This window comes from Bos mutus, unplaced genomic scaffold, assembly GCF_027580195.1.
Source record: "Bos mutus isolate GX-2022 unplaced genomic scaffold, NWIPB_WYAK_1.1 CTG247, whole genome shotgun sequence".
Classification (NCBI taxonomy): Eukaryota; Metazoa; Chordata; class Mammalia; order Artiodactyla; family Bovidae; genus Bos; species Bos mutus.
In genome coordinates, this window is record NW_027219752.1 from 46,307 (window position 1) to 68,532 (window position 22,226).

General features: G+C 47.2%; 1 long non-coding RNA gene across 1 annotated transcript; it reads left to right on the forward strand.

Annotated features, from left to right (window-relative positions):
• The first annotated feature begins 466 nt into the window (after nucleotides 1–466).
• On the forward strand, nucleotides 467–22,070 carry LOC138986897 (uncharacterized). The gene is made up of 4 exons (XR_011463487.1): nucleotides 467–570; nucleotides 1,435–1,552; nucleotides 4,603–4,735; nucleotides 21,206–22,070. It is a non-coding gene; the product is annotated as an uncharacterized lncRNA (long non-coding RNA).
• Nucleotides 22,071–22,226: the final 156 nt, after the last annotated feature.

Consider the following 22,226-nt stretch of genomic DNA (forward strand, 5'->3'; position numbering starts at 1 on the left):
CTGCATCTCCGGTGCTGCTATGTGAACAGATTCGTCAGACCCATCCTTCTTGATTCCATGTTTTTCTCTTTCTGACTGACTTCCCTGTTTATTACACTCTAGGTTCATCCCCTTCATTCAAACTGACTCAAATGTGTTCTTTTTATGGCTGCATTCCATACAGGCTCTGATTGTTCCTTAGCCATGTTTTGAGGAGGGTCATGGAGCTATTTTGCTCCATTTCAGTTTGGGCTTCCAGTCTGAGTGCTCACAGCAGAGCTGCTTCTGGGTGAGCCCTCTGAGTTTTGTGAGCGCGGGGCTGCCCGCTCTTCTCTGGCGGCCCGCAGAGGGCGCCAAAACCCCTCTGACCCGCCGGCGCAGGACCCTTTGCCTTCAGACTGGGCGTGGTGACCAGCTGGCGGGTGCTTTGTCTCTTCAGGGCTGTCAGGGTTCGGGCTCCTGGCTAATGGGGCTACATCCTGGCTGAGAGGAGCGGGGTTGCCTCAGTGCCTGCCAGCACGAAGGCACTGCAAGAGGGAAAAATGAGGGCAAAGTAGACGTTTCCTGTGTCCAGCTGAGCGCTGACAGGAGGTCCGTCTCAGGATTCAGGCAGGGGGAAAGAGCTGCATGTGCAAAATGGCAGGTTTTCAGTTAGATTTCTGTTAGATGATCTAGAGGATGACCTTCACTGATGTTCTTCTGAGTAGGTGGCCAGTGTTCCTGTCACTGTTTCTTAAGTAGACTGTCCTTTCCTCTTTGCTTGTTCCTGGTTTGATTTTCATGAACTGACCACGTACATGTGGGCTCATTCCTGGGCTCTCTATTCTTTCCTGGAGACCATGTGTCTATTTTCCTGCCAGTTCCTCACTGTGGTGGTTACTACAGGTCCCTGATGTAGTTTGAAGTCGGAGAGCAAGATGTCTCCAGCTGTGTTCTTCTTTCTCAGAGTCTTCTTGGCCGTTTAAGGTCCTGTTCAATAGTAGCAGCCTAGTATGAGGAATATTTCTATTTCTGTGAAAAAGGCCATTGAATATTATTTTGTGATTGCAGTCAGTGTATTTGTTGATGGCTTTGGTTGGAATGGACATTTTAATTCCTCATTGTTCCAGTGCGTGAGCATGGAATAGTTTTCTGTTTATTTGACTTTGATTTCTTTATCAGTGCTTTCTAGCTTTCTGACTACTGGTCTTTTATGTCCTTGATTAAGTTTGTTGCTAGATGTTTTATTCTTTTGGATGCAACTGTAAGTGGGATTTTCTTAATTTTTGTTTCTGATTGTTATTAGTGTATAGAAAGGCAAGTAATTTTTGTATGTTGATTGGGATTGTAAGTTGTACTATTTTATATGATTGTAAATTGATCAGAAATTATTCAACTTTACTGAATGTAGTCTAACAACTTTTTGTGAAGTTATGGGGAAAATTTTATTTGTAAAATCTCTTTCTCCTGCAATAGGTCATCCAGAGGACCCAAGGCATGGTGGTTACTAATAGACTTCCCACAGTACTTCTTCATTCCATGTGGACTCCTTCAAGGGCAGTGAGCATCACAGCTTCCCTTGAACTTCGTCTGGGTAAGTCTTGACCTCTCTAGAAAAGTTTCATGCCTGTCTAATCTGATTTTCTTTTATGGTATTGACTTGTTTGTTTTGAGACATAATTTACTTTCTGGGAATTTAAAATGTACAGAAAACACCTAGCAATGGGAAAAAGTGCTCTCATTTGCCACATCATCTAAAATACTCTATGTGTTTTATCCAAAATGGGTGCATTCTCCTGCAAAACCTGCACATAGTCTCCAAAATCAGGAAATCATATGGTTTCTACAGTATAATGTAACCCACAGCCCCACTTCCATTTCAGCAATTGTTAAATTGTATGAATATATCTTTTCTTTCCATTTTTTTTTTTTAAAGAGTGTTACTGAGATTTTCAGTGATTTGGACAAACTTGATGGATTTAAAGCAGACATAGTGAATATGGGATCTGTGTGGCCTTGTCTATATGGATATTTTTCACTGAAGATGGTTTTAATGCTTATTCATGTTTATTCATGATTCTTGGGGTTCCATTCAAATCAGTGCAGGGCATCAGGCCTTATCTCAAGTGGATGGGGAAACCAGTGTCTTTGGCATTGTGGAATGATCCACGAGGGTTCTTGTCTAGTTTCATTGTGAGACCGGCCTCCTCTTGAGGTGTGACAGGAATGTCGGGATTCCTTTCTAGACAAAGCAGGGGAATCGACCCTCATCTCAAGACGAGGAGGGGCAAAGGGGCAGAGATTGAGGTGTGCCGGGAAACTGGGTGTTCCTCTTGAGTGAGGATGGGTATGTCGGGGAACTTCTGGAGTTGCATAAAGGGTGTTGAGTACCGTTTCGAGTTTCAAGAGGGAATGTGGGATTTCTCTCAAGATGATGCAGTGGGAAAGGGCCTCATCTCGGGTTGAGGGGAGAATCCCGTGGTTTTCCTCGAGGCTTGGCGGGAAGTTTGGGGTTTCTATCAAGTTGTGACATGGACCTCAGGGTCCTGCTCATATTACCTCAGGGAAGCCAGGTCTCATTTCGAGTTGTGACAGGCACCACAGGATTCCTTGCAAGTCACTGCAAGGGAAATAGGCCTCATCTAGACTTGTGTCCAGAAACTCCGTGTTCCTCTCCAGTGGAGACAGGGATCTCAGGGTTGCATTCAAGGTTCACCTGGGGAGTCAGGCCTCATCTTGAGTTGAAGCAAAGCACTCTGCTCTGCTCTCCAGTTGCAACAGATATCTCCTGGAGACCTTTGAGTGGCCTAAAGGAAGTCACGCCTATTATGGAGTTTTGAGAGGGAACTCGGGATTGCTCTTTAGGCCCTGCAGGAAAAGAAGAGCCTCATCTGGCAGTGATGTGGGAAATCTAGTGGATTTTCTCGACTTGTGGTGGGAAGTTTGGGGTTTCTCTTGAGTTATGATGGGGAAATAAGGAAGCCTCTCATGTTGCCCAGGAAATTCTAGTACCCATTCCAATTGCGGGGGAAGCGTGAGCTTGCCCTCCAGTCATGGCAGGGGAATCGGGCCTCAATTCACGTTGAAGGAGGAATCTCAAGGTCTTTCCCGAGTTGCATCAGGAAACTTTGGGTTCCCTCGAGTTGCGACAGTGACCTCAGCCTCTCATGGTGCCTTTGGGAAGTCAGGAATCCTTTGAAGTTGTGATGGGCCTCTCAGGATTCCTCTGGGGTCGGTGCAATGGAAGAGGGCCTCATCTCCAGTTGAGGTGGGAACCTCAGGGTTCCTCACCTGTTCTGACGTGGATCCTGGGGTGTGTCTACAGTTTCAAACAGGGAGTCGGGTCTCGACTTGTATTGAGGCATGAAACTCTGCTTTCCTCTCTAGTTGTAAAAGATGTTTCAGACTCCAGTCGAGTTGAATTAGGGACCTGGGTGTTTGCTCGAATTTGCAACCAGGGTATCAGTCCTCCCTTTATGTTGTGAGTTGATTCTCGGGGTTCCATTCGAATCGGTGCAATGGAACCAGGCCTTATCTCGAATGGATGGGGAAATCCATGTCTCTCGAATTGTGGCAAGACCCCCGGGTTCCTCTCCAGTTTCAAGTTGAGACCGACCTCCTCTTGAGGGGCGATGGGGACGTCGGCATTCCTTTCCAGATGAAGCAGGGGAATCGACCCTCATCTCGAGTTGAGGAGGGGAAAACGGGGCTCTTCTTGAGTTGTGGCGGGAAACTCAGCATTCCTTTCGAGTGGGGACGTGTATCTCGGAAGCTTCTGAGGTTTTATAAAGGGTGTCAAGTTCCCTTTCGAGTTCCAAGAGGGAAGGTGGGATTTCATGGGAAATGCTGCAGCGTAAAAGGGCCTCATCTCGCATGGAGGGGAAAATTTCGTGGTTTTTGTGGAGGTGTAGTGGGAAGCTAAGGGTTCCTCTCGAGTTGCATGGGGACCTGGGGAACCCGCTTGTGTTTCCTCAGGGAAATCAGATCTGCTTTCGAGTTGCTAGGGGGACCTCGGGATTCCTCTCGAGTCGCTGCAGGGATGAGTAGGGCTTCATCTCGAGTTGAGGCGGAAACCTCAGTGTTCCTCACCATTTCTGACATCGATCTCGGGGTTTCTGTGGAGTATGAACAGGAGAGGCAGGCCTTGTCTTGCGTTGAGGCATGGAACTTGGCTTGCCCCTTGAGCTGTAAATAGGGTGTCAGGCCTCTTGTCGAGTTGGATTTAGAACCTGTGGCTTTTTTTGGAGGATGCAATCAGGGTGTCAGTGCCCTTTCGTGTTGTGACTCGATCCTCGTGGTTCCATTCGAATCAGTTTAGGGGCATCAGGCCTTATCTTGAGTGGATGGGGAAATCGATGTCTTTGGCATTGTGGCATGAACCACGAGGCTTCCTGTTTAGTTTCAATGCGAGACCGGCCTCCTCTTGAGGTGTGATGGGAATGTGGGGATTCCTTTTCAGACAAAGCAGGGGAATCGACCCTCATCTTGAGATGAGGAGGGGCAAAGGGGCTCAGATTGAGGTCTGCTGGGGAAATCGGTGTTCCTCTCGAGTGGGGACGGGTATGTTGGAAAACTGCTGGAGTTGCATAAAGGGTGTTGAGTACTGTTTCGAGTTTCAAGAGGGAACGTGGGCTTTCTCTCGAGATGCTACAGAAGGAAAGGACCTCATCTCAAGTTGAGGGGAGAATCCTGTGGTTTTCCTTGAGGCCTGGCGTGAAGTTTCGTGTTCCTCTCGAGTTGCAACGTGGACCTCAGTGTCCCGCTCGTATTGCCTCAGGTAAGTCAGGTCTCATTTCGAGTTGTGACGGGCATGCCAGGATTGATCGCAAGTCACTGCAGGGAAAATAGGCCTCATTTAGACTTGAGTCCAGAAACTCCGTTTTCCTTTCTAGTGGCGATAGGGATCTCGGGGTTGCATTCAAGGTTCACCTGGGGAGTCAGCCCTCTTCTCCAATTGAAGCAAAACACTCTGCTCTCCTCTCCAGTTGCGACGGGTGCTGGGGTCCAGCCCCGGTGGATCCAGGGAATTCGAAGCGGGGATGGCGTCGGCGAGGATCAGGAAACAACTGCTTAATTAAACGTTAATTAAGGATATAAAGAGTAATAGAATAAGGATAGCTCAGTAGGAAAATTCAGTGAAGAAAAGAGGCTGAAATAAGGATAGCTCAGTGAGGAAATTCAGTGGAGAAAAGAGGCTGAATAATTCAGCCAGAAGGTGAGAGAAAGAACGACATGGGGAGACCAAGTTTCGGTGAACAAGGCCCGCACTTTATTTTCCAAAGTAGTTTTTATACCTTAAGTTATGCATAGAGGATAATGGGGGAAGGGGTAGAGTCATGCAGCAAGCCAGGCTTTCTTCCTGCAAACTTATCATATGCAAAAGCTTAGGTGATTTGCATCATCTTCTGGCCCAGAGGCCTGTTACCATTTTAAGGCCCTTTCTTCAGAAAACTTATTTTTCTCTAAAGGTGATTGGTCAGGAGCTACCCTCCAAAAGCATTAGATAAAGTTGCATTCCTATAGGGCAAATGTGTGGTGGGCTATAACAAGAAAAAGAATTAACTCAAGGGTCCCAGGTTACAAATATTAAAGCTACTACTTACACCAATTATATTAATCAATACACTGCCAGGGACACAGCAGGTAAGGGATAGGGAAACTTAGCAGCAAACATTGGCCCAAAAAGTGAAAATCCCTTCACCAATACAATTTCTAATCAATCTTTTAACTGCTCAAAGGAATCTGTATTTAGACAGTTTAGAACATCTTATGCCTCTCACAGTTGGGAGGCTCTGAGCAATCATATGTGGCTGGAAAAACCTCTTCAGGCAGGCTAGAGGACTTCCAAAGGAGTTTGTAGGTTGAAACACTGTTACACCCAGGAATTATTAACTGGAGCTGTAAGCTAACTCTTTTTTCAGAGAGAGGTAGTGGGGGACAGCCCCCCCCCGTAAAGTCAGAGGTGTAGGTGAAAGCACAAAGCAGAAAGTAGGCAGACTCTGGTTTTGGGGGTAGATGCTCGAGAATTTCCAGGGGAACTCCTGAGGCTCAATCCCGCCTTTGAGTATGCCAAGCCTCCTTCCTCATGACCTTTGCCATGGGCGGAGCTCGCTCCCAGCAGACGGGTATCTCCTGGAGCCCTTTGAGTGGGCTAAATGGAGTCAAGCCTCCCAATGAGTTTTGAGAGGGAACTCAGGATTGCTCTCTACGCCCTGCAGAAAAGAAGGGCCTCATCTGGCGATGATGGGGGAAATTCGTGGTTTTTCTCGAGTTGCGGCGGAAAGTTGGATTTTTCTCGAGTTATGACGGGGAACTCAGGGAGCCTCTCGTGTTGCCCCAGGGAAGTCCAGTCTCAATTCCAGTTGTGAGGGGGAGCGCGCCATTGCTCTCGAGTCACGGCAGGGGAATCAGGCCTCAATTCGTGTTCAAGGGGGAATGTCGAGGTCTTTCTCGAGTTGCGGCAGGAAACTTTGGGTTCCCTCGAGTTGCGACGGTGACCTCAGGGAGCTTCTTATAGTGCCTATGGAAAGTCAGGAATCCTTTGGAGTTGTGAGGGGCCTCTCAGGATTCCTCTGGGGTCGGTGCAATGGAAGAGGGCCTCATCTCCATTTGAGGTGGGAACCTCAGTGTTCTTCTCCTGTTCTGACGTGGATTTCGGGGTGTGTCTGCAGTTTCAAACAGGGAGTCGGGTCTCGATTTGAGTTGAGGCATGGAACTCTGCTATCCTCTTGAGCTGTAAAAGAGGTTTCAGGCCTCCAGTCGAGTTGAATTGGGGACCTGGGGCTTTTCTCAAATTTGCAACCAGGGTGTCAGTTCTCCCTTCATGCTGTGAGTTGATTCTCGGGGTTCTATTTGAATCACTGCAAGGAAATCAGGCCTTGTCTCGAGTGGTTGGGGGAATCTGAGTCTCTCAAATTGTGACAAGAACCCCAGGTTCCTCTCCAGTTTCAAGTGAGACCAGCTTCCTCGAGGCCTGGTGGGAAGTTTGGGGTTCCTCTCGAGTTGCAACGTGGACCTCAGGGTCCTGCTTGTATTGCCTCAGGGAAATCAGGTCTCCTTTCGAGTTGTGATGGGCACTCCGGGATTCATCGCAAGTCACTGCAGGGAAAATAGGCCTCATCTAGACTTGTGTCCAGAAACTCCGTGTTCCTCTCCAGTGGCGACAGGGACCTCGGAGTTTCATTCAAGGTTCACCTGGGGAGTCAGCCCTCATCTCCAGTTGAAGCAAAGCACTCTGCTCTCCTCTAGAGTTGTGATGGGTATCTCCTGGAACCATTTGAGTGGGCTAAATGGAGTCAAGCCTCCTAATGAGTTTTGAGAGGGAACTCAGGATTGCTCTCTAGGCCCTGCAGAAAAAGAAGGGCCCCATCTAGCGATGATGGGGAAACTCGTGGTTTTTTCTCATTGTTGGCAGGAAGTCGGATTTTTCTCGAGTTATGATGGGGAACTCAGGAGCCTCTCGTGTTGCCCCAGGGAAGTCCAGTCTCAATTCCAGTTGTGAGGTGGAGCACAGCATTGCTCTCGAGCCACTGCAGGGGAATCAGGCCTCTATTCACATTCAAGGGAATGTCGAGGTCTTTTCTCGAGTTGCGGCAGGAAACTTTGGGGTTCCTCGAGTTTGACGGTGACCTCAGGGAGCTTCTCATGGTGCCTATGGGAAGTCAGGAAACCTTTGGAGTTGTGAGGGGCCTCTCGGGATTCCTCTGGGGTCGGTGCAATGGAAGAGGGCCTCATCTCCATTTGAGGTGGGAACCTCAGTGTTCCTCTCCTGTTCTGACGTGGATTTGGGGTGTGTCTGCAGTTTCAAACAGGAGTCGGGTCTCGATTTGAGTTGAGGCATGGAACTCTGCTATCCTCTTGAGCAAAAAAGAGGTTTCAGGCCTCCAGTCGAGTTGAATTGGGGACCTGGGGCTTTTCTCAAATTTGCAACCAGGGTATCAGTCCTCCCTTTATGTTGTGAGTTGATTCTGGGGTTCCATTTTGAATCGCTGCAAGGAAATCAGGCCTTGTCTCTTTGAGTGGATGGGGAATCTGAGTCTCTCAAATTGTGACAAGAACCCCAGGTTCCTCTCCAGTTTCAAGTGAGACCAGCTTCCTCGAGGCCTGGTGGGAAGTTTGGGGGTTCCTCTCGAGTTGCAACGTGGACCTCAGGGTCCTGCTTGTATTGCCTCAGGGAAATCAGGTCTCCTTTCGAGTTGTGATGGGCACTCCGGGATTCATCGCAAGTCACTGCAGGGAAAATAGGCCTCATCTAGACTTGTGTCCAGAAACTCCGTGTTCCTCTCCAGTGGCGACAGGGACCTCGGAGTTTCATTCAAGGTTCACCTGGGGAGTCAGCCCTCATCTCCAGTTGAAGCAAAGCACTCTGCTCTCCTCTAGAGTTGTGATGGGTATCTCCTGGAACCATTTGAGTGGGCTAAATGGAGTCAAGCCTCCTAATGAGTTTTGAGAGGGAACTCAGGATTGCTCTCTAGGCCCTGCAGGAAAAGAAGGGCCCCATCTAGCGATGATGGGGGAAACTCGTGGTTTTTCTCGAGTTGCGGCGGGAAGTCGGATTTTTCTCGAGTTATGATGGGGAACTCAGGGAGCCTCTCGTGTTGCCCCAGGGAAGTCCAGTCTCAATTCCAGTTGTGAGGTGGAGCACAGCATTGCTCTCGAGCCACTGCAGGGGAATCAGTCCTCTATTCACATTCAAGGGGGAATGTCGAGGTCTTTCTCGAGTTGCGGCAGGAAACTTTGGGTTCCCTCGAGTTGCGACGGTGACCTCAGGGAGCTTCTCATGGTGCCTATGGGAAGTCAGGAAACCTTTGGAGTTGTGAGGGGCCTCTCGGGATTCCTCTGGGGTCGGTGCAATGGAAGAGGGCCTCATCTCCATTTGAGGTGGGAACCTCAGTGTTCCTCTCCTGTTCTGACGTGGATTTCGGGGTGTGTCTGCAGTTTCAAACAGGGAGTCGGGTCTCGATTTGAGTTGAGGCATGGAACTCTGCTATCCTCTTGAGCTGTAAAAGAGGTTTCAGGCCTCCAGTCGAGTTGAATTGGGGACCTGGGGCTTTTCTCAAATTTGCAACCAGGGTATCAGTCCTCCCTTTATGTTGTGAGTTGATTCTCGGGTTCCATTCAAATCGCTGCAAGGAAATCAGGCCTTGTCTCGAGTGGTTGGGGAATCTGAGTCTCTCAAATTGTGACAAGAACCCCAGGTTCCTCTCCAGTTTCAAGTGAGACCAGCTTCCTCGAGGCCTGGTGGGAAGTTTGGGGTTCCTCTCGAGTTGCAACGTGGACCTCAGGGTCCTGCTTGTATTGCCTCAGGGAAATCAGGTCTCTTTTTGAGTTGTGATGGGCACTCCGGGATTCATCGCAAGTCACTGCAGGGAAAATAGGCCTCATCTAGACTTGTGTCCAGAAACTCCGTGTTCCTCTCCAGTGGCGACAGGGACCTCGGAGTTTCATTCAAGGTTCACCTGGGAGTCAGCCCTCATCTCCAGTTGAAGCAAAGCACTCTGCTCTCCTCTAGAGTTGTGATGGGTATCTCCTGGAACCATTTGAGTGGGCTAAATGGAGTCAAGCCTCCTAATGAGTTTTGAGAGGGAACTCAGGATTGCTCTCTAGGCCCTGCAGGAAAAGAAGGGCCCCATCTAGCGATGATGGGGAAACTCGTGGTTTTTTCTCGAGTTGCTTGGCGGGAAGTTGGATTTTTCTCGAGTTATGATGGGGAACTCAGGGAGCCTCTCGTGTTGCCCCAGGGAAGTCCAGTCTCAATTCCAGTTGTGAGGTGGAGCACAGCATTGCTCTCGAGCCACTGCAGGGGAATCAGTCCTCTATTTGCATTCAAGGGGGAATGTCGAGGTCTTTCTCGAGTTGCGGCAGGAAACTTTGGGTTCCCTCAAGTTTCGACGGTGACCTCAGGGAGCTTCTCATGGTGCCTATGGGAAGTCAGGAAACCTTTGGAGTTGTGAGGGGCCTCTCGGGATTCCTCTGGGGTCGGTGCAATGGAAGAGGGCCTCATCTCCATTTGAGGCGGGAACCTCAGTGTTCTTCTCCTGTTCTGACGTGGATTTCGGGGTGTGTCTGCAGTTTCAAACAGGGAGTCAGGTCTCAATTTGAGTTGAGGCATGGAACTCTGCTATCCTCTTGAGCTGTAAAAGAGGTTTCAGGCCTCCAGTCGAGTTGAATTGGGGACCTGGGGCTTTTCTCAAATTTGCAACCAGGGTATCAGTCCTCCCTTCATACTGTGAGTTGATTCTTGGGTTCCATTTGAATCGGTGCAAGGGAATCAGGCCTTGTCTCGAGTGGTTGGGGGAATCTGAGTCTCTGAAATTTTGACAAGAACCCCAGGTTCCTCTCCAGTTTCAAGTTGAGACCAGCCTCCTCTTGAGGGGCGATGGGGACATCGGCATACCTTTCCAGACGAAGCAGGGGAATTGATCCTCATCTCGAGTTGATGAGGGGGAAAACGTGGCTCTTCTTGAGTTGTGGCAAGAAACTCAGCATTCCTCTCAAGTGGGGACGGGTATCTCGGGAAGCTTCTGTGGTTTTATAAAGGGTGTCAAGTTCCCTTTCAACTTCCAAGAGGGAATGTGGGATTTCTTGGGAAATGCTGCAGCGTAAAAGGGCCTCATCTGGCATGGAGGGGAGAATTTTGTGGTTTTCGTGCAGTTGTGGCAGGAAGCTTAGGGTTCCTCTTCAGTTGCGTGGGGACCTGGGGCACCCGCTCATGTTTCCTCAGGGAAGTCATATCTGCTTTCATGTTATGAGGGGCACTTCGGGATTCCTCTTGCATCACTGCAGGGATTTATAGGGCCTCATCTCGAGTTGAGGCGGGAACCTCAGGCTTCCTCTCCATTTCTGACATCGATCTCAGGGTTTCTGTTTAGTTTGATCAGGGGAGGCAGGCCTCGTCTTGTGTTGAGGCATGGAACTCGGCTTGCCTCTCGAGTTGTGAATGCGGTGTCAGGCCTCATGTCGAGTTGGATTTGGAACTTGTGGCTTTTTCTGGAGTATGCAACCAGGGTGTCAGTGCCCCTTTGTGTTGTGACTCGATATTCGTGGTTGCATTCGAATCGGTGCAGGGGGCCTTATCTCGAGTGGATGGGGAAATCAGTGTTTTTGGCATTGTGACACGGCCCACGAGGGTTCCTGTCTAGTTTCATCGTGAGACCGGCCTCCTCTTGAGTGCGACGGGAATGTGGGGATTCCTTTTCAGACAAAGCAGGGGAATCAACCCTCATCTCGAGATGAGGAGGGGCAAATGGGGCTCAGATTGAGGTGTGCCAGGGAACTCGGTGTTCCTTTCGAGTGTGGACGGTTATGTCGGGGAACTTCTTGAGTTGCATAAAGGGTGTGGAGTACCTTTTGGATTTTCAAGAGGGAACGTGGGATCTCTCTTGAGATGCTGCAGTGGGAAAGGGCCCCATCTCACGATGCAGGAAGAATCCCATGGTTTTCATCGAGGTTTGGCGGAAAATTTGATGTTCCTCTCTAGTTGCGACATGGATCTCGGGGTCCCGCTTGTATTGCTTCAGGGAATTCAGGTCTGATTTCAAGTTCTGACTGGCACCTCGGGGTTCCTCGCAAGTCACTGCAAGGGAAATAGGCCTCATCCAGACTTGTGTACAGAAAGTCCGTTTTCCTTTCCAATGGTGACGTGGATCTCAGGGTTGTGTTCAAGATTCACCTGGGGATTCAGGCCTCGTCTCGAATTGAAGCAAAGAACTCTGCTCTCCTCTAGAGTTGCAACAGGTAACTCCTGGAGCTCTTTCAGTGGCCTAAAGGGAGTCAAGCCTCCTATGGAGTTTTGAGAGGGAACTCGGGATTGCTCTCTAGTCTCTGCAGGTAAACAAGGGCCTCATCTGGCAATGAAGGGGGAATCTCCTGTGTTTTCTCGAGTTGCGGCGGGAAGTTTGGGGTTTCTCTTGAGTTAAGACAAGGAACTCAAAGAGCCTCTAGTATTTCCCCAGGGAAGTCCAGTCTCCATTCAAGTTGCGAGGGGGAGCGCGGGATTGCTCTCAAGTCACGGCAGGGGAATTGGGCCTCAATTCGCGTTCAAGGGGGAATCTCGATGTCTTTCTCGAGTTGTGGTAGAAATATTTGGGTTCCCTCGAGTTGTGATGATGACCTCAGGGAGCTTCTCATGGTGCCTGTGGGAAGTCAGGAATCCTTTCGACTTGTGAGGGGCCTCTTGGGATTCCTCTGGGGTCGGTGCAATTGAAGAGGGCCTCATCTCCAGTTGAGGCAGTAAGCTCAGGGTTCCTCTCTTGTTCTGATGTGGAACTCGGGGTGTGTCTGTAGTTTCAAACAGGGAGTCAGGTCTCCATTTTTGTTGAGGCATGGAACTCTGCTTTCCTCTCGAGCTGTAAAAGAGGTTTCAGGCTTCCAGTCAAGATGAATTGGGGACCTGAGGATTTCCTCAAATTTGCAACCAGAGTATCAGTCTTCCCTTCATGTTGTGAGTTGATTCTCCAGGTTCCATTCGAATTGGTGCAATGGAATCAGGCCTTATCTCGAGTGGATGTGGATATCCATATCTCTTGAATTGTGGCAAGACTCGTGGGTTCCTCTCCAGTTTCAAGTTGAGACCACCCTCCACTTGAGGTGGGACAGGGACTTCGGCATTCCTTTACAGATGATGCAGGGAAATCGACCCTCATCTCGAGTTGAGGAGGGGAAACTGGGGCTCTTCTTGAGTTGTGTTGGGAAACTCGGTGTTCCTCTCGAGTGGGGATGGGTATGTTGGGGAACTTCTTGAGTTGCCTAAAGGGTGTCAAGTACCCTTTCGAGGCTCAAGAGGAAACGTGGGATTTCTCTCGAGATGCTGCAGCAGAAAGGGGCCTCATTTCTCGTTGAGGGGAGAATCTCCTGGGGTTTCTCGAGTCGCAGCAGGAAACTTGGGGTTCCACTCAAATTGCAACGGGGACCTCAAACCTGCTCGTGTTGCCTCAGGAAAGTCAAGTCTTCATTTGAGTTGCGAGGGGCCTTTTGGGATACCTCTTCTGTCGGTGCAGGGGCATACCTCCTCATCTCAAGTTGAGGTCGGAACCTCAGGGTTCCTCTCCAGTTCTGACATGGATCTCGGGGTTCCTATGGAGTTTCAGCAGGGGACTCAGGCCTCATCTCGTGTGAAGACATGGAACTCCGCTTCCCTCTCGAGGTTTCAATGAGGTACCAGGCTTCCTGTTGAGTGGACACAGGGGTCTGGGGCTTTTTCTCGAGGTGTCATGGGGATTACACACCTCACTTTGTAATTTGAGTTGATCCTCGAGGTTCCATTTGAGTCAGTGCAGGGGAATCAGGCTTATCTGGAGTGGCTGGGGAAATAAGGTTCTTTTCGAACTGAGGCATGACTCCCGGGGATGTGCTTGAGTTTCAAGGTGAGACCAGCCTCCTCTTGAGGGGCAACAGGAACGTTGGGATTCCTTTCCCGAAAAAAGCAGGGGAATCGACCCACATCTCAAGTTGAGTATAGGAAAAACGGGGCTCTTCTTGAGTTGTGGCGTGAAACTCCGTGTTCCTCTCGAGTGGGGACGGGTATCTTGGGAAGCTTCCTGAGTTGCATCAAGGGTGTCAAGTACCCTTTCATGTTTCAAGAGGGAACAGGGGTTTCTCTCGTGACACTGCTCTGGAAAAGGGCCTCATCTCACGTTAAGGGGAAAATCTCATGGTTTTTCTCGAGTTGTGGCAGGATGCTTGGGTTTCCTCTCGATTTTCAACAGGGACCTCAGGGATCCGCTTGTGTAGCCTTAGAGAAGTCCTTTATCTTTTCGAGTTGTGCGGAACATGTCTCGATTCCTCTCAAGTTGCTGCCCGAGAATAGGGTCGTGTCTAGAATGCAATTTGTAAACTCTGTGTTTCTCTCCGGTGGCGACAGGGATCTCGGGTTTCCTATCAAGGTTCAATAATGGAGTCAGGCCTCGTCTGGTGTTGAGGAATTGAACTCTGCATTCCTCTCAAGTTGTCAAAGGAGTGTCAGGCCTCCAGTCGAGTTTGGGGGGGGGGGCTTGGGCTTTTGCAAGAGGATAGGCAGGGCAGACAGGCCTCTCATCCTGTTGTGAGGGGATACTCATTGTTCCATTGGAGCCTGTCCAGGGGAATCAGGACTTCTCTGGAGCTGAGGCGGAACTTGGCATCCTTTTTCCTTGCAGCAGGATCTGCAGGGTTCCACTCTAGATTCAGTTGGTTACACAGGCCTCCTTTTGTGGTGCGAGAGTGCTGGGAGCGAGCTCCACCCATGTCAAAGGTCATGAGGAAGGAGGCTTGGCATACGCAAAGGCGGGATTGAGCCTCAGGAGTCCCCCTGGAAATTCTCGAGCATCTACCCCCAAAACCAGAGTCTGCCTACTTTCTGCTTTGTGCTTTCACCTACACCTCTGACTTTATGGGGGGCTGTCCCCCACTACCTCTCTCTGAAAAAAGAGTTAGCTTACAGCTTCAGTTAATAATTCCTGGGTGTGATAGTGTTTCAACCTACAATCTCCTTTGGAAGTCCTCTAGCCTGCCTGAATAGGTTTTTCCGGCCACATGTGATTGTTCAGAGCCGCCCACTGTGAGAGACAGGAGATGTTCTAAACTGTCTAAACACAGATTCCTTTGAGTAGTTAAAAGACTGATTAGAAATTGTATTGGTGAAGGGTTTTTCACTTATTGGGCCAATGTTTGGTGCTAAGTCTCCATATCCCTTCCCTACTGTGTCCTTGGCAGTGTATTGATTGATATAATGGGTGTTTAGAAATGTAAGTAGTAGCCTCAATGTTTGTAATCTTGGACCCTTGAGTTAATTCTTTTCTTGATTGAGCCCACCTCACCTTCACCCTATAGGAATGCAACTTTATCCAATGCTTTTTTGGAGGCTGGCGCCTGACTTTAGAATAATCACCTTTAGAGAAAATAAGTTTCTTAAAATGTTAACAGGCCTCCTGGCCAGAAGATGATGTAAATCACCTAAACTTTTGCATATGATAAGTTTGAAAGCCTGGCTTCGGCTAGATCAGGAACTGCTGTCCTTGCATGACTCCACCCCTTCCCCCATTATCCTCTATGCACAACTTAAGGTATAAAAACTACTTTGGGAAATAAAGTGCAGGCCTTGTTCACCGAAATTTGGTCTCCCCATGTCGTTCTTTCTTTCACCTTCTGGCTGAATTTTTCCTCTGAGGCGGGGAAGCTCGTCAAGCCTACTAATTTTGCCTGGGCTTCTAGGATCTGACTGGTGAGGCCTTAGTGTCTCCTCTCCTTCGGGAGAACGGGAGGATGCCTGAGGCCTTTGTAGGTGATGTAAATTCCCTGCTTTGGAATTTTATTCAGCCTCTTTTCTTCACTGAATTTTCCTACTGAGCTATCCTCATTCTATTACTCTTTATATCCTTAATTAACGTTTAATTAAGCAGTTGTTTCCTGACCCTCGCTGACGCCGTCCCTCCTTCGAATACCCTGGATCAGCCGGGGCTGGACCCCGGCAGGTGGCGCCCGAGACAGGCTATTCGAAGGTAAGCTTCCCAAAGCAATTAGGGTCATCAGCCCTATTGCCCTCCCCCCCTTCTTGGAACATTCTGTGTCATCAGCCCTCTTGTTCCCCCTCGGAACAGTTTGGGTCATCAGCCCTACTGCTCCTCCCTCAGAACAATTTGGGTCATCAGCCCTATTGTTCTTCCAGTGTTTGGGATGGCTAGGACCCCACTCAGGGTGCTGTGGACCCCCTTGTAGAATAGACGGGGCTAGAGAAGTGGGAAGTGTTGAAAGTGTTAAAGAGTTAGACTTAGAGAGAGAAAACAGTTTCTGAAGTTAAAAGGCCAAAGAAAAGCCTGATCTTTTAAAAGCTAAAAGCTTTATCTTCTATTATACTTAATTTTCTGACATGGGTAACACTGAATCAAATGAAAGACAGCTCTTTATAGGAGTAATTTTACAGTTATTAAATAAAAGAGGAATCAAAGTTAAAAAATCTACCATTCAATCATTTTTTTCCTTTGTATAAGAGCACTGTCCCTGGTTTCCAAACGAAGGCTCTGTTAACTTAGATGTCTGGGAGAAAGTAGGAAAACAGCTAAAAACTTACCATGCTGAACATGGCTCAGAAAAGGTGCCTAATGACACCTTTTCCTTATGGAATAGCATTAGAGATGTCTTAGACCCTGCCCCGGATTCAGAAAAAGTACATCTTAAAAGGGATAGTGAAGAAAATGCTGTAGCTAAACCTGCTTCTGAATCTAAAAGAGTAACGTTTAAAGAGGAAAATGAGGTCAAAACTGTAGGTAAGCCTGAGGAAAATGAGAAAAACGAAGACCTGCCTGAACATTGGCAACTAAGAAAAATGTTAGCAGCCATGACTACTCAGGAACAACTTAAAGATAGGGATGAGAAACAAGATCAGCCTTCCCCAAAAGAAAAAGAGAATTTAGACGAGATAACAGCTAAATATCACTCCGATGAAGATTGGCATCTCTTAAACAAAGATGCCCCAAAAGGCCTAAGAGAAACTTCCCCTGTCAAGCCATCAGCTCCAAAGAGCTTAAGGGAAACGTCTCCAATCAGGCCATATGCCCCTAGGGATTCCCAAGGGACCTTCCCAGTTAATCCATATGTAACCTCTGGATACCAAACAGTTCAAAGAGCTCCAGAGTACAGAGCAGAGAATGTGGAACCTATGCCATTGCCACCTCCTCCCATACCACCTTTCATACCACCTCCCATACCACCTCCCATACAAAGCCGTACAGGTCCTATTAAACCCACATTATTGCTGCCACCTCCCTATCGAAGTGGGAAAATTCCAATATCGATCCCACAGAGACAGGCCTTTTCTGCCGCTGGCGAGAAATTCGATCCCCAACTTCAGGCTTGTTTCCCTTTAATTTTTGACAATGATGAAAGGGAACAAAAGGCTATCAACTGGGAGCCTGTTTCTTTTCAACTGGTAAAAGAACTTAAAAATGCATGTATTTCACATGGGCCTAAAGCCCCATATACAATGCAGCTAGTAGAAAATTTAGCAGGCCAATGATTAACATCTCGAGAATGGAAATCAATTGCTAGGGCCTGCCTGTCCGGAAGACATTTTATACTTTGGAAATCTGAATATGATGATCTCGCTCATATATAGGCTTTTTCTAACCAAAATGGAGACTTTAAACATATCACTGAACCTATATTACTTGGACAGTCCGACTACCCCTCGTATGACGAACAGATGAAATTAGATAGGACTGCTATACAACAGGTGGCTGATTGTGCCTTTACTGCCTGGTGCTCATTGCCCGGTGGTAAGGCATCAGGTGCCACTCTATCTGATATTAAACAAAAGTCAGAAGAGCCATTTGAAGATTTTGTCTCATGACTCTCAGAAGCTGTCCAGAGAATAATTTCTGACTCTGAGGCAGCTAAACTGTTAACAAAACACTTGGCCTTTGAAAATGCTAATTCTACCTGCCAGGCTATATTGCGCCCTGTTAGAAGAACTGGATCTTTAATTGATTATATGAAACAGTGTGCAGATGTAGGACCATCAATGCTACAGGGTGTTGCTATAGCTGGAGCGATAAAAGGAAACTCTTATCAGCAGGCAATCCAATCTTTTTTTACTAACAAAAATAAGCCATTACAAGGTGATCCCAATAACCAAGGCAGGAATGCATTCCCTGGAACTAGTTTTTCCTGTGGCCAGAAGGGACACACTTTTCATGACTGCCCTCAAAGAACACCCGGTTCTTATCTACCTAATCTGGCCCAACCGGCTGTGTCTGCTCCACAAAACCCTGCCCCCCTGCTCATTAATCCTAGGTCTCTTTGCCCTCGCTGCCAGAGAGGATATCATTGGGCAAGGGACTGTAGGTCAAGATTATATAAGGTCATAGAAATTGAGCCTTTTTAGGCCCCAACAAGCAGTCGGGAAACGGGTTGAGGGGCCAGCCCCAGGCCCCGACAACAATTGGGGCAGCCTCACTGAACCCATTCATTCCCTTCGTCCCATCTCACAGCTCATCAGAGCAACCCCAGGCAGCGCAGGACTGGACCTCAGTTCCACCACCTCAACAATATTAACACCAGATAGCCCCACTATAAAAATCCCTACAGGAGTTAAAGGTCTGTTACCAACAGGCCTGGTAGAAATTATACTAGGCAGAAGTTCCTTAGCTATACAAGGTCTTACGATTATTCCTGGAGTAATTGACTCAGATTATACAGGAGAAATTCGGATAATGATTTCACCCCCGACTAAAACTTTACAAATACATCAGGGACAGAGAATAGCCCAACTTTTACTTTTGCCTTATCATAATACAATTGGGCAAACAGCCACCCAAAATGAAAGGCAGGACAAAGGATTTGGATCTAGTGACATGGCTTTTTGGGTAACAGAAATTACTAAGAAGTGTCTTATGAAATCTATTCTTGTTAGTGGCAAGTCTATTGAAGGACTATTAGGTACAGGAGCAGATGTTTCTTGTATTTCTGGGAAAGACTGGCCCAGTTCCTGGCCCACACATACTACTGAAAATGATTTGGTGGGCATAGGAAGAGCTCCTGCAGTAGCTAAAAGTGCTAAAATTCTAGACTGGCAATTTGAGAATACCCGTGGAACATTCCAACCATATGTAATTCCTTCACTCCCCTTTTCCCTGTGAGGGAGAGATGTGCTGTCTCAAATGGGCATGTTACTTTTTAGCCCTGATGATAAAGTAACTTTTCAAATGCTACAAATGGGCTATGACCCCTCAAAAGGGTTAGGTAAACAGCAGACAGAAATAATTCAGCCAATTTGCCCGGCTCCTCGAAAGCCGGGATTAGGGTATCCAAATTTTTGATGGAGGCCATTGTTTTTGCTGCCGACCCCATTACGTGGAAATCTCAGGACCCAGTGTGGGTAGAACAGTGGCCTCTGACTAAAGAAAAACTACTGGCAGCCAAAGCGTTAATTTCTGAACAACTAGAATTGGGACATATTGAGCCCTCCAAAGCCCCTGGAATACTCCTATTTTTGTTATTAAGAAAAAATCTGGCAAGTGGTGACTTTTACAAGATTTAAGAGCTACTAATGCCACTATGGAAGATATGGGGGCCTTACAACCTGGGCTTCCTTCCCCAGTAGCCATCACAGAAGGATATAATATTATTGTAATTGATTTGCAAGACTGTTTTTTCACCATCCTCTTAAATGCTGAGGATAAAAAGCGATTTGCCTTTAGTTTACCAGCAGAAAATTTTAAACAGCCTCATTTAAGGTTTCAATGGAAAGTGTTGCCCCAGGGAATGAAAAATAGCCCTACTTTATGTCAAAATTTTGTTAATGCAGCTATAGAAGATATTAGGGCTAAATATGAACAACTGTATATGATTCACTATATGGATGATATTTTAATAGCTCACCCTGATAGAGCTCATTTACAAACTGTCCTCCAGGATTTGACCCAGGCATTAACAGACAGAGGCTTAAAAATTGCCCCGGAGAAAATTCAAGTCAATCCGCCCATAACTTACTTAGGACGGGTTATCAGTTCAGAAACTGTGACTCATGCCCCATTAAAATTGAGAAAAGATCACCTTGTTACTTTAAATGATGACATTTAATTGGATCAGACCTTATTTAAAATTAACCACTGCTGGATTAAAACCTCTTTTTAACATTTTACGCGGGGATCCTGATCCAACTTCTAAGAGACAATTAACTGCTGAGGCTCAGGAGGCCTTAGAAAAAGTGGAAGCAGCTTTATCCGATAGCTATGTAAAAAGAGTTAATTTACAAACAAATTGGCAATTCCTCTGCCTAGCTACTCCAACGGCATCTATGGGAGTTTTATGGCAAAATGGCCCCCTAGAATGGGTCCATCTCCCCGCCAAGGCTAAAAAAGTAGTGGCCTCTTATCCAGGACTGATAGCTACGTTGATATTGAAAGGGAGAAAACATAGCATTGAATTGTTCGGTAAAGAACCAGCAGAAATTGTAATTCCATATAATAAAGAACAACTTGATGCTCTTCTAATGTTTGATAAGGATTGGCAGATTGCTATAGGAAATTATTTTGGCCAAATTCTGCATCATTAACCTTCACATGTTTTGCTAAATTTTATGTCTAAACACCCGGTTATTTTCCCTGTTAGATGTAAATACTCTCCCATCTCAGATGCTCAAATGGGTTTTACTGACGGGTCTGCTAATGGCAGAGCTTCTATAGTTACAAAAGATCAGCGTAAAGTTTTACATACGCAGGAGACTTTGGCCCAGAGAGCTGAACTCACAGCTGTTATAGAGGCTTTTGTTATGTTTGCAGAGGAGGAATTTAACCTTTACTCTGATTCTAAGTATGTGGTCAGGCTGTTTCCACACATTGAGACTGCGGTCCTGCCCAAGAACAAAACTGCAATATTTCACTTGTTAACTAAACTGCAGCAGCAAATTCGGAAACAAAGCCGAGCATATTTTATTGGCCACATTCGGGCTCATTCTGGATTTCCTGGACCTTTAAATGCCTTAAATGACCTGGCAGATTCACTAACTAAGGTCACAGTGGCTTCTGCTTTTGAAGAAGCCCGAGCTTCTCATTCACTCCACCATCAAAATGCTACTGCACTAAGATATCAATTTCAGATTCCTCAAGGATCTGCTCGGGAGATTGTTCCTTTCTGTTCTCAGTGTCCCACTACTTTAAATAGTTTACCTATGGGAGTTAACCCTGGAGGTCTTAAACCTAATGCACTCTGGCAGATGGATGTAACTCACATCTCTTCATTTGCAAAATTGTCTTTTGTTCATGTAACAGTAGATACCTTTTCTCATGTTATTATTGCAACTGCTCGTACAGGGGAAGCAGTTAAAGATGTAATACAACATCTCTTTACTTGTTTCTCATATATGGGTCTGCCAAAAGCCTTAAAAACTGATAGTGCTCCTGCTTACACATCTAAGTCTTTTCAGGAATTTTGTCTAAAGTTTCAAATTAAACATAATACAGGCATCCCTTATAATCCACAAGGACAGGCCATTGTGGAAAGAGCACATCAAACGTTAAAAATCCAAATTCAAAAACTAAAAGAAGGGGAATTTAAATATAGTTCTCCCCATCAGATCTTGCAACATGCTCTTTTTGTAATAAATATTTTAAATACTGACTCGGCCAGAATTACTGCAATGCTTTGCCATTGGTGCCCGGAGCAATTGAATACAAAACCATTAGTTAAATGTAAGGACCTCCTTTCCGGACAATGGAAAGGCCCCGACCCATTGTTAACCAGCGGTCGAGGATATGCTTGTATTTTTCCACAGGATGCAGATTCTCCAATTTGGGTTCCAGAAAGATTGATTCGCCATGTCTCAGCCCCTCGGATACCGGATTCCATGGCCGCCATGACCCCGAAAGAGGAAGGGGCCTCCTCTGCCTTTGCTCCCCCCGCCAGCTCGGGAAACACCACTGACATCAGAGCAACTGACATCAGGGATCCCGGATGAGCAGGGAATGGATCTGCCCACCAAACAGATGTCTCAACTTCACATACAGGATATTGCTCCCCCCGAGCCTTTGCCTCACAAAAGGGTGTCAGGCCGCCTGACTCAGGCGACCCAGAATGCCTCCATACCCACTTGGGGACAAATAAAAACACTCTGCCACCAGGCACAGGGAATAGCTTCCTTACAGGGATCTCCAGCTTCTCCTGAGAAAATATTTATTGCCATGCTTGCTTTGCTTTCCTGTCAGGTAAGCGCCTCTCCTATTCCAACCAAATATTGGGCGTGTGTCCCAGACCCTCCAACTTTCCAAGTTGTTACTTGGAATAATGAGCCTATACGGGTCAACACAGACCAACCTCAGCTCTTGGGAGGATCCTATACTTCTTACACTAGAGATAAATATCCTATTAACTTCAATTATACCTTCAGGGGATTAACAGGTGATTTCCCTGTTTGCTTTAACTTCCCCAATGAGCCTAGAAGCTTTATTACCCCAACCAAAGAAGGATGTGTTGGGGCCTCTAAAAAAATAATTATAACAGATTCCTGGTCTTTACGTCATCGGTCAGCTTGGGTATTATTGGTTCGTATGCCCGGGATTCTTGACCCCTATGTAACCCTGCATTTCAAATCTCCACCAAAATATCCAAATTGTTATAAGGTTGCTCCTTCAGACAAAGTATGGAACACCACAGTCGTACAGGGTATCCGACTTGGACATCTTGTATTTATGATTCAAGGATTGATTATAGGATACCAGGAGGTGGAGATTATAGTATTCAGGACTGGAGCAACCCTAATCCAGGTGAGGATCCATTGGCCAATGATACATTTGAGG